Source organism: Bos indicus, chromosome 16 (genome assembly GCF_029378745.1).
Source record: "Bos indicus isolate NIAB-ARS_2022 breed Sahiwal x Tharparkar chromosome 16, NIAB-ARS_B.indTharparkar_mat_pri_1.0, whole genome shotgun sequence".
Lineage (NCBI taxonomy): Eukaryota > Metazoa > Chordata > Mammalia > Artiodactyla > Bovidae > Bos > Bos indicus.
Genome location: NC_091775.1, coordinates 28,575,036 through 28,583,693, shown reverse-complemented (window position 1 = coordinate 28,583,693; position 8,658 = coordinate 28,575,036). Strand labels below are relative to the sequence as shown.

The 8,658-nt window shown below is 44.5% G+C and overlaps 1 pseudogene; it reads left to right on the top strand.

Moving 5' to 3' along the window:
* Positions 1-687: 687 nt before the first annotated feature.
* LOC139176347 (palmitoyltransferase ZDHHC4 pseudogene) lies at positions 688-8,344 on the top strand (annotated as a pseudogene).
* Positions 8,345-8,658: the final 314 nt, after the last annotated feature.

The following is an 8,658-nucleotide window of genomic DNA, read 5'->3' as shown; positions in this document are numbered from 1 at the left end:
TCTCCACCAACTAAATCACCTCCTTTTGAACTTCTGGCTCTGGTGAAAAAAGATCAAGAATTCTTTTTTTCTTTTTAGCTGTGTTGGGTCTTAGTTGCAACATGTGGAGTCTAGTTCCCTGACCAGGAATCAAACCTGGACCCCCTGCATTGGGGGTGCAGAGTCTTAGCTGCTGGACCACCAGGAAAGTTCTAGATCAGGAATTCTGAAGCTATAATATATACTTCAACACCAGCCTCTCAGTGATCCACACTGTAGGATTTGCTTAGTATTCATTCATTTGCTAATATTGCAGAGAACCCACTATGTATAGTCAACACTATGGTTTTTCCAGTAGTCAGGTATGGAGAGTTGGACCATAAACAAGGCTGAGCACCGAAGAATTGATGCTTTAGAACTGTGGTGTTGGAGAAGACTCTTGAGAGTCCCTTGGACTACAAAGAGATCAAACCAGTGAATCCTAAAGGAAATCGATCCTGAATATTCATCGGAAGGACTGATGCTGAAGTTGAAGCTCCAATACTTTGGCCACCTGATGGGAAGAACTGACTCACTGGAAAAGACCCTGATGCTGGGAATGATTGAAGGCAGGAGAAGGGGATGACAGAGGATGAGATGGCTGGATGGCATCACCGACTTGATGGACATGAGTTTGGGAGTTGGGAGTTGGTGGGAGGGAGAGGGAAGCTCTGGGAGTTGGTGATGGACGGGGAAGCCTAGCATACTGCAGTCCATAGGGTTGCAAAGAGTCGGACATGACTGAACTAACTGACTAACACTATGTATGAAGGTGGCTCAGTGGTAAAGAATCCGCCTGCCAATTCAGGAGATGGAGGAGACTGTGGGTTCCATTCTGGGGTTCTATCCCTGGAGGAGGAAATGGCAACCCAGTCCAGTGTTCTTGCCTGGGAAATCCCATGGATAGAGGAGCCTGGCAGGTTACAGTCCACAGAGTTTCGAGAGTCAAACACGACTTAGTGACTGAGCATGCACACACACTACATGTGAAGCTCTAAGGGATGGACACAGAAAGGAATAAGATTCAATGGCTGCCCTTGAGAAGCATAAAATCTGGACAGAAGGCAACTAGCTATAATATAAAGCAATGTAAAAATAAGAAATATAGGAGAGGAGTAAGAAAAATACTATGGAAAGATGAAGTCAGGAATAATTGATTCCAATTAGGTGGCCCAAGAAAGGCTATATGGAGATCTAGATTTGAATGGAAGCTAGGAAGATTCTACAGACAGTATAAAAACAGAGATTTTCATGACTCCTCTGGTGGTCTGGTAGTTAAGATTCCATGCTCCTAAGGCAGGGGGCATGGGTTCAATCCCTGGGTGGGGAACTAAGATCCCACATGCCTTATGGTGTGGTCAAAAGAAAAAGCATAGAGGTTTGAATGGCAAATTCAGGGAAGGGTGAGGAGTGCAGTGTGACATGTGCAGGGCCAGAGATGGGCATAGTGGGTGAGGAAGCTCAAAAGACAGATCAGGGCTCAATCCTGGAGGGCCTTAAAGCTACAGATAGGAACTGAGCCAGATACTTTGGCCAAGAAAGAGCCACTGAAGATACTGAGGGGGTAGAACTGTCTGACCTGTTTATAGGAAAATAACTCATCTGACAATTAAGAAAATGGACTGGAAATTTAATATGTCAAAAACCTACTGAAATAATTCAGAGAAGAGTTAAGTACTTAAATTAGAGCAGAACCAAGGTAATGGAGAATTCCAAGGTAATGGAGAATTCCAACATTGAGTTGGCATCACCAACTCAATGTCCATGAGTTTGAGTAAATTCTGGGATTTGGTGATGGACAGGGAGGCCTGGCATGCTGAGGTCTGTGGGGTCACAAAGCATCAGACACGATTGAGCGATTGAACTGAAGGTAATGGGTGGATGAATCACAAGCTAAAATTAAGATTGTGGGAAGAAATATCAACAACCTCGAGATATACAGATGATACCACCCTGATGGCAGAAAGCAAAGAGGAACTAAAGAGTCTCTTAAAGATGGTGCAAGAGGAGAGTGAAAAAGTTGGCTTATAACTCAACATTCAGAAAACTAAGATCATGGCATCCAGTCCCATCACTTCACAACAAATAGATTGGGAAACAATGGAAACAGTGACAGATTTTATTTTCTTGGGCTCCAAAATCACTGCAGTCGGTGACTGCAGCCATGAAATTAAAAGATGCTTTCTCCCTGGAAGAAAAGATATGACCAACTTAGATACTATATTAAAAAGCAAAGACATTACTTTGCCGACAAAGGTCCATCTAGTCAAAGCTATGGTTTTTCCAGTAGTCATGTATGGATGTGAGAGTTAGACCACAAAGAAAGCTGAGCCAAAGAATTGATACGTTTGAACTGTGGTGTTGGAGAAGACTGTTGAGAGTCCCTTGGACTTCAAGGAGATCAAACCAGTCAATCCTAAAAGAAATCGATCCTGAATATTCATTGGAAGGACTGATGCTGTAGCTGAAGCTCCAATACTTTGGCCACCTGATGGGAAAAGCTGACTCATTAGAAAAGACCCTAATGCTAGGAAGGATTGAAGGCAGGAGGAGAAGGCGATGACAGAGGATGAGATGGTTGGATGGCATCACCAACTCAATGGACATAAATTTGACCAAGCTCGGGGAGATAGTGAAGGACAGGGAAGCCTGGTATACTGTAGTCTATAGGGTCGCAAAGAGTCAAACACAACTGAGCAACTAAACAGCAACACAGATACAGATATGAGCGTTGGACCATAAAGAAGGCTGAGTGCCAACGATTTGATGCTCTCGAATTGTGCTGGAGAAGACTCTTGAGAATCCCTTGGATTGCAAGGAGATCATACCAGTCAATCCTAAAGAAAATCAACCCAAATATTCATTGGAAGGACTGATGCTGAAACTGAAACTCCAATACTTCAGCCACCTGATGCAAAAAACTAACTATTGGATAAGACCCTGATGCTTGGAAAGACTGAAGGCAGGAGGGGAAGGGGATGACAAAGGATGAGATGGCTGGATGGCATCACTGACTCAATGGACTTGAGTTTGAGCAAATTCCGGGAGATGGTGAGGAACATGGAGGCCTTGCGTGCTACAGTCCATGGGGTTACAAAGTGCTGAACATGACTTAGTGGTTGAACAACAACAACAATCAAAAGTTCTTAGAGATTCCTACTTACTGTTATTACGACCACATCAAAAAAACTGAACATCGTCTCCCCTTAGTAATGGAAGTATGGTCCTAGCTTTCCTCCATACACTTGCTCAGAAGAAATTCAGAAACATCTTCTACTGGCCAGTCAGTTAGGTACTGAAACCTACCAAGTCCTTGAGACTTTCAGGGGGTGAATTAAGAAGGGAACAAATGCAGGAGTTTGGCAAAGCAGAAGTTTCAGACTTTTCCCTCTCAATTATCTGACTTCTGTTCTTAGATCTACCCTACTTTAGTTGATGAAATGAAGTCCCTATTGCTTATCGTGGGTGAAAATGATGACTAGCCATACACAATCCATCAGGGTAGCTGAAATTGCTCAGGCATCTCCTTGTACCCCCAACTAGATGGCTGTTATATAGTGACTGCTGTTATACACTTTTAATGTATACAGTGCTTCATAGCTAAGGAGCACTCTTCCTTACACTGACTCATCTCCTTCTCACCACATTCTGGTAAGAAAGATACAATTTCATTCTCCCTGATTCTCACAGACAGAAATCTCTTGAAGATTTCTCTCAGGATTGCATTCGGGTCATCTTTTCATGTCCTTCTCTAGCTCATTTTCTCTATTAACTGGAATCCAGCTCACCTTCTTCCCCTTAGCACAGGATTTTTTTTTTTTTTTCCTTTCTAACCTCATCCCTGGTCAGTATTCTCCTTCTGGCAATCCTTTCCTCTGAGCTAACAGTCCACCATTATCTGTCCCATTTTTGTTAGGTTTCTCTCCCTCTGCCTCTGCCCCCATTGCCCTTGAGCTTTAAAAGCAACTGCATTAGAACTTAGCATTCAGAGACAGCTATTTCTCACATAAAAATAGGTGCCACCAAAATGCAAATAGGATCAAAATGGGAACTTTTATACCAGGCATATCCTTGGACGAGCAAATCAAAACTGGGGGAAGGGTAGGCTGCTGAGAACTGGCTCTCTGCCCCCATCTGGCATGATCTCTGCACAGTCTCAGCCCCCATCTCTTCTTGAGAACCCACTCTCTAAACTGCTTCACTCTTCTTTGTAGCCCAGGAAAGCTGACCTTTATAGGCTCCATGCCAGCTGCCCTCCAGCTTCTGGTTGGGTGAAGCAAACAGGTATCAGAGGATGGAAGAGGAGAATGAGCAGATGTGTATCCCCTGGTTCCCTCCCTGCCATGCAGATCCTGTTAGACAGCCACCTCCTACAGCCACAGCTACTGCCGTCCCTGGCTCCGGGGAGTGCCCCTCCCTGACTCGTTTAGGTCAAGGGGTGGTAATGGCACCTTCCACTACGAACTGCAGTTGGTAGGAGTCATCCTTCATCATCCTTGTTAGTTTCCTTGCCCCTGTCCACCTTTGTGTTTCCCTTCATTAACGTCTCCCCAGTCAGCACATCTGAGGGTGACCTGCCACACAGGGTCCCTTCACAGAGCACACGGTGCTCAGCAACTCCCCCCACACCCCCCACAATGATAGCAACAACTGCAAATACCTTAGCAATAAACAATTAGCTAAGTTAACCCAACAGGGTGCAATGACCTAGAGAAATGTATCTTAAGGCAGATAAACACTGGGGAAAGAAAAAATGTTTTCATTTCCTAGGGCTGCCATGACAAAGGACTACAAACTAGGTAGTTTAAACCAATAGCAATTCATTCTCTCACAGTTCTGGAAGCTAGAAGTCTGAAATCAAGGTGTCAGCAGGGCCATGCTTCCTTAAAAGGAAGGGGAGAACCCTTCCTTGCCTCTTCCAGGTTCAGGAATTGTTGAGGATCCTTGGCTTTCCTTGGCTTGAGCTGGAGCCCTTCAGTTTCTGCATCTGTTATCACATGACCTGCTCCCTGTATGTCTCCACTTTCATGTGGCCTTTTCCTCATTTAGTCCTGGTCCAAATTCCCCTCTTCCATAAGGACATCAGTCAAGTTGAACTATGGCCCACCATAATGGCTTCATTTTAACTTGATTACATCTACAAAGATCTGATATCCAAATAAGGTCCCATTCTGAGGTCCTAGGGGTTAAGATTTCAACATGTCTTTTTAGGGGACACAATTCAACCCATAGAAGATGGGTTCAGAAGTATAGGCTGCTAGATGTCTGTGACTGCTTCACGTTTCTAAAGAGACCAAAGCGGCATGCTGTCTACAGCTGATTAGTACCTGCCAACACAGCACCTGTGCCTGCCTACAGGGCTCAGCGTGGGGGATTTAAGAAGACACCAGCCGCCTGGACTTGTTCGCTGCAAATTCAGTACGACTTGTGAGCCAAAATATCAGCTCCTCTAATGAAGCTGTGAAAAGGTGAGAAATGTAATAGGTCGTGTTTGTGAAAGACTTGAGGAAGCTCCGGGGGAATCCGCTGTCTATGGTGATGACCTATAATCATAGGGGCTATATTTAGACTCTTCCATTATAGAAAATGATACCACGTTTGCACTGGTCTTAACATGTTTATTTTCCTTAACATGTTTTTGAGTCCATTACTGCTTCTTTCAAAGACACGAACTCGAGAAAAAGAATCTCTGTTCTGAGTCCACAGACTTGCTACTTGGGTGTTCCAAGCTGGCAACTGGTATTTTTAACAGTTTTTTTTTTTTTTTTTAATAGAATCAAGGGACAAAAGTCTGGTGATATCTTTAGATAGACTGAAAATCTAGAATTCTTAAATCCCAAGCTATAAGCTACAATTCTCCCTTGCTTGACCCTATAAAATCAACTCAGTGTTTCTCAACAAGCTTTACCACCCTAGAGCATTGCCCGAACTCCTCCACCCAGCGTTTCAGATCCACAGTAGTCTCAAAAAACCACATGCACATCTTATATCCAATCATGTCGTTCTTTTTATTTATTTCTTCAGCAAATAATTTAGTCACCTACTATTTGCTTAGCAGGCATTGCAAACAGCAGGTTCAACTGTGTCTCCCAAAAAGATGCACTGAAGTTCCAACTGAACCAGGACCTGTAAGGGAACCATGCTGTTTAGTCGCTCAGTCGTGTCTGACTCTTTTAGGGACCCCATGGACTGTAGCCCTCCAGGCTCCTTTGTCCATGGAATTTCCCAGGCAAGAATACTAGAGCAGGGGGCCATTTCTTTCTCCTGGGGATCTTTCTGACCCAAGGATCAAACACAGATCTACTGCATTGGCAGACAGATTCTTTACCACTGAGCCACCTGAGAAGCCCAAAGGGAACTGTACCCAGTACCTGAAAATGTGATCTTATTAGGAAATAGGATCTTTGCAGGTACAATAGAGCTAAGATGAGGTCATACTCTCACATACATCAAAAATAAACATATGGTTACCAAAGGGGAAGGTGGGAGGAGGGATAAATTGGAAATTTGGAATTAACAGATACACAGTACTATATATAAAATAAACAACAAGGACCTACTGTACAGCACAGGGAACTATATTCAATATCTTGTAATAACCTATAATGGAAAAAAATCTGAAAAAGAATATGTGATTCACTTTGCTATATACCTCAAACATTGTAAATCAACTTTGTTCAGTCGCTCAGTTGTGTCCGACTCTTTGCGACCCCATGGACTGCAGCCTACCAGGCACCTACGTCCATGGAACTTTCCAGGCAAGAGTACTGGATTGAGTTGCCATTTCCTTCTCCAGGGGATCTTCCCGACCCAGGGGTCAAACTCAGGTCTCCCACATTAGAGGCAGACGCTTTACCATCTGAGCCACCAGGGAAGCCCAGTTATATATGAGGGAGGGAGTAAATGGGTGAAAGTCACTCAGTCGTGTCCGATTCTTTGTGATCCCATGCACTGTAGCCCACCAGTCTCCTCTGTCCATAGAATTCTCCAGGCAAGAATACTGGAGTGGGTCTGGGGACATGCCCTGGAGGTGCCGGCCCGAGGCAGCTGGTTGTTGACAGATCCCGGCGCCAGATCCAGCCCCCTAGGGGAACCATGTCTCCTGTAGCTTTGGGTGCTACCAGTTGTGCCAGGCGCACGGCGCTGTGCAAGAGGAGACGCCGTTTGAGTTCTCTGTGAACGTTTGGAGGAGGAATGCCAGAGCTGCTGGCTGAAAGCTATCCAGACAAAAGAAATATCCCCACGATGGACTCTCTGGTTCTCTTCTTCTCTACCTGGCTTTGGTGCTGGTTGGTTTTGTGATGATCTGCATCGGCTCAAAAACCCATTACTTGCAAGGCCTAATCAGCAGAGGAGCACAGATATCTTCATATATAATTCCCAAATGTCTTCAGAGAGCCATGCTAAGAGTGCTTCATCACCTCTTCCATACAAGAAACTACACCTTCGTTATCCTGCATCTCACCTTGCAAGGGATGGTTTATACCAAATATACCTGGGAGATATTCGGCCTCTGTCAAGAGCTGGAGTTTTTGTATTACATTTTTCTGCCTTATCTACTGCTGATTGTAAACCTGTTTTGTTTTTTTGTTGTTTTTTTTTTGCCCTTAGTTGTGTAACCAACCCTGGTACCATAACAAAAGCAAACAAATGACTGTTCCTTTAAGTTTATGCATTCGATGAAATGATGTTCCCAAAGAACAGGAGGTGCCCTACTTGTGATTTAAGGAAACCAGCGCGGTCCAAGCACCAAGTGTGTAACTTGTGTGTGTACCAGTTTGACCATCACTGTGTGTGAGTGAAAAACTGCATCAGGGCCTGGAACACCTGGTATTTCCCCTCCTACCTCTTGACGCTGACAGTCTCAGCCCCCACCATGGCCGTGGTGAGCACCATGTTCCTCGTCCAGCCGGTGGTGATGTCAGACTTGTACCTAGAGACTTACACTGATGACCTCGGACACTTGTAGGTTGTTGACCCTGTCTTCCTTATTCAGTACCTGTTCCTGACCTTCCCAAGGATCCTCTTCCTGGTGGGCTTTGTCGTGGTGCTGAGCTTCCTCTTGGGGGGCTACCTGTGCTTCTGTCTGTACCTGGCTGCCACCAACCAGACCACTAACAAGCGGTACAAAGACGACCGAGCCTGGTGCCAGCACTGCCGCCACATGGCCAGGCCCCCATCAGCAGAGTCCCAGGCTTACCAGCACATCCACTCCCATGGGCACTGCAGCAACCTGCGAGAGATCTTTCTACCTGCTGCTGCACATTATGAGAGAAAGAAGAAATAGGGATGGGAAGAGTGGTGCTGGCTTTTAAATACAGTATACATTTATTTATACATATGGATACTTTCTAAAAAAAAAGAATACTGGAGTGGGTAGCCATTCCCTTCTCCAGGGGATCTCTTTACTGTCTGAGCCACTATATATATATATATATATATATATATATATGTGTGTGTGTGTGTGTGTGTGTGTGTGTGTATATATACACACATTCTTTTTCAGATTCTTTTCCCTTACAAGTTATTACAAAATATTGAGTATAGTTCCTGTGCTAAACACTAGGACCTTGTTGGATCTATGTGTGTGTGTGTGTGTGTGTGTATTTTAATTCATCCTAATTTATTCCTCCCCTGCTT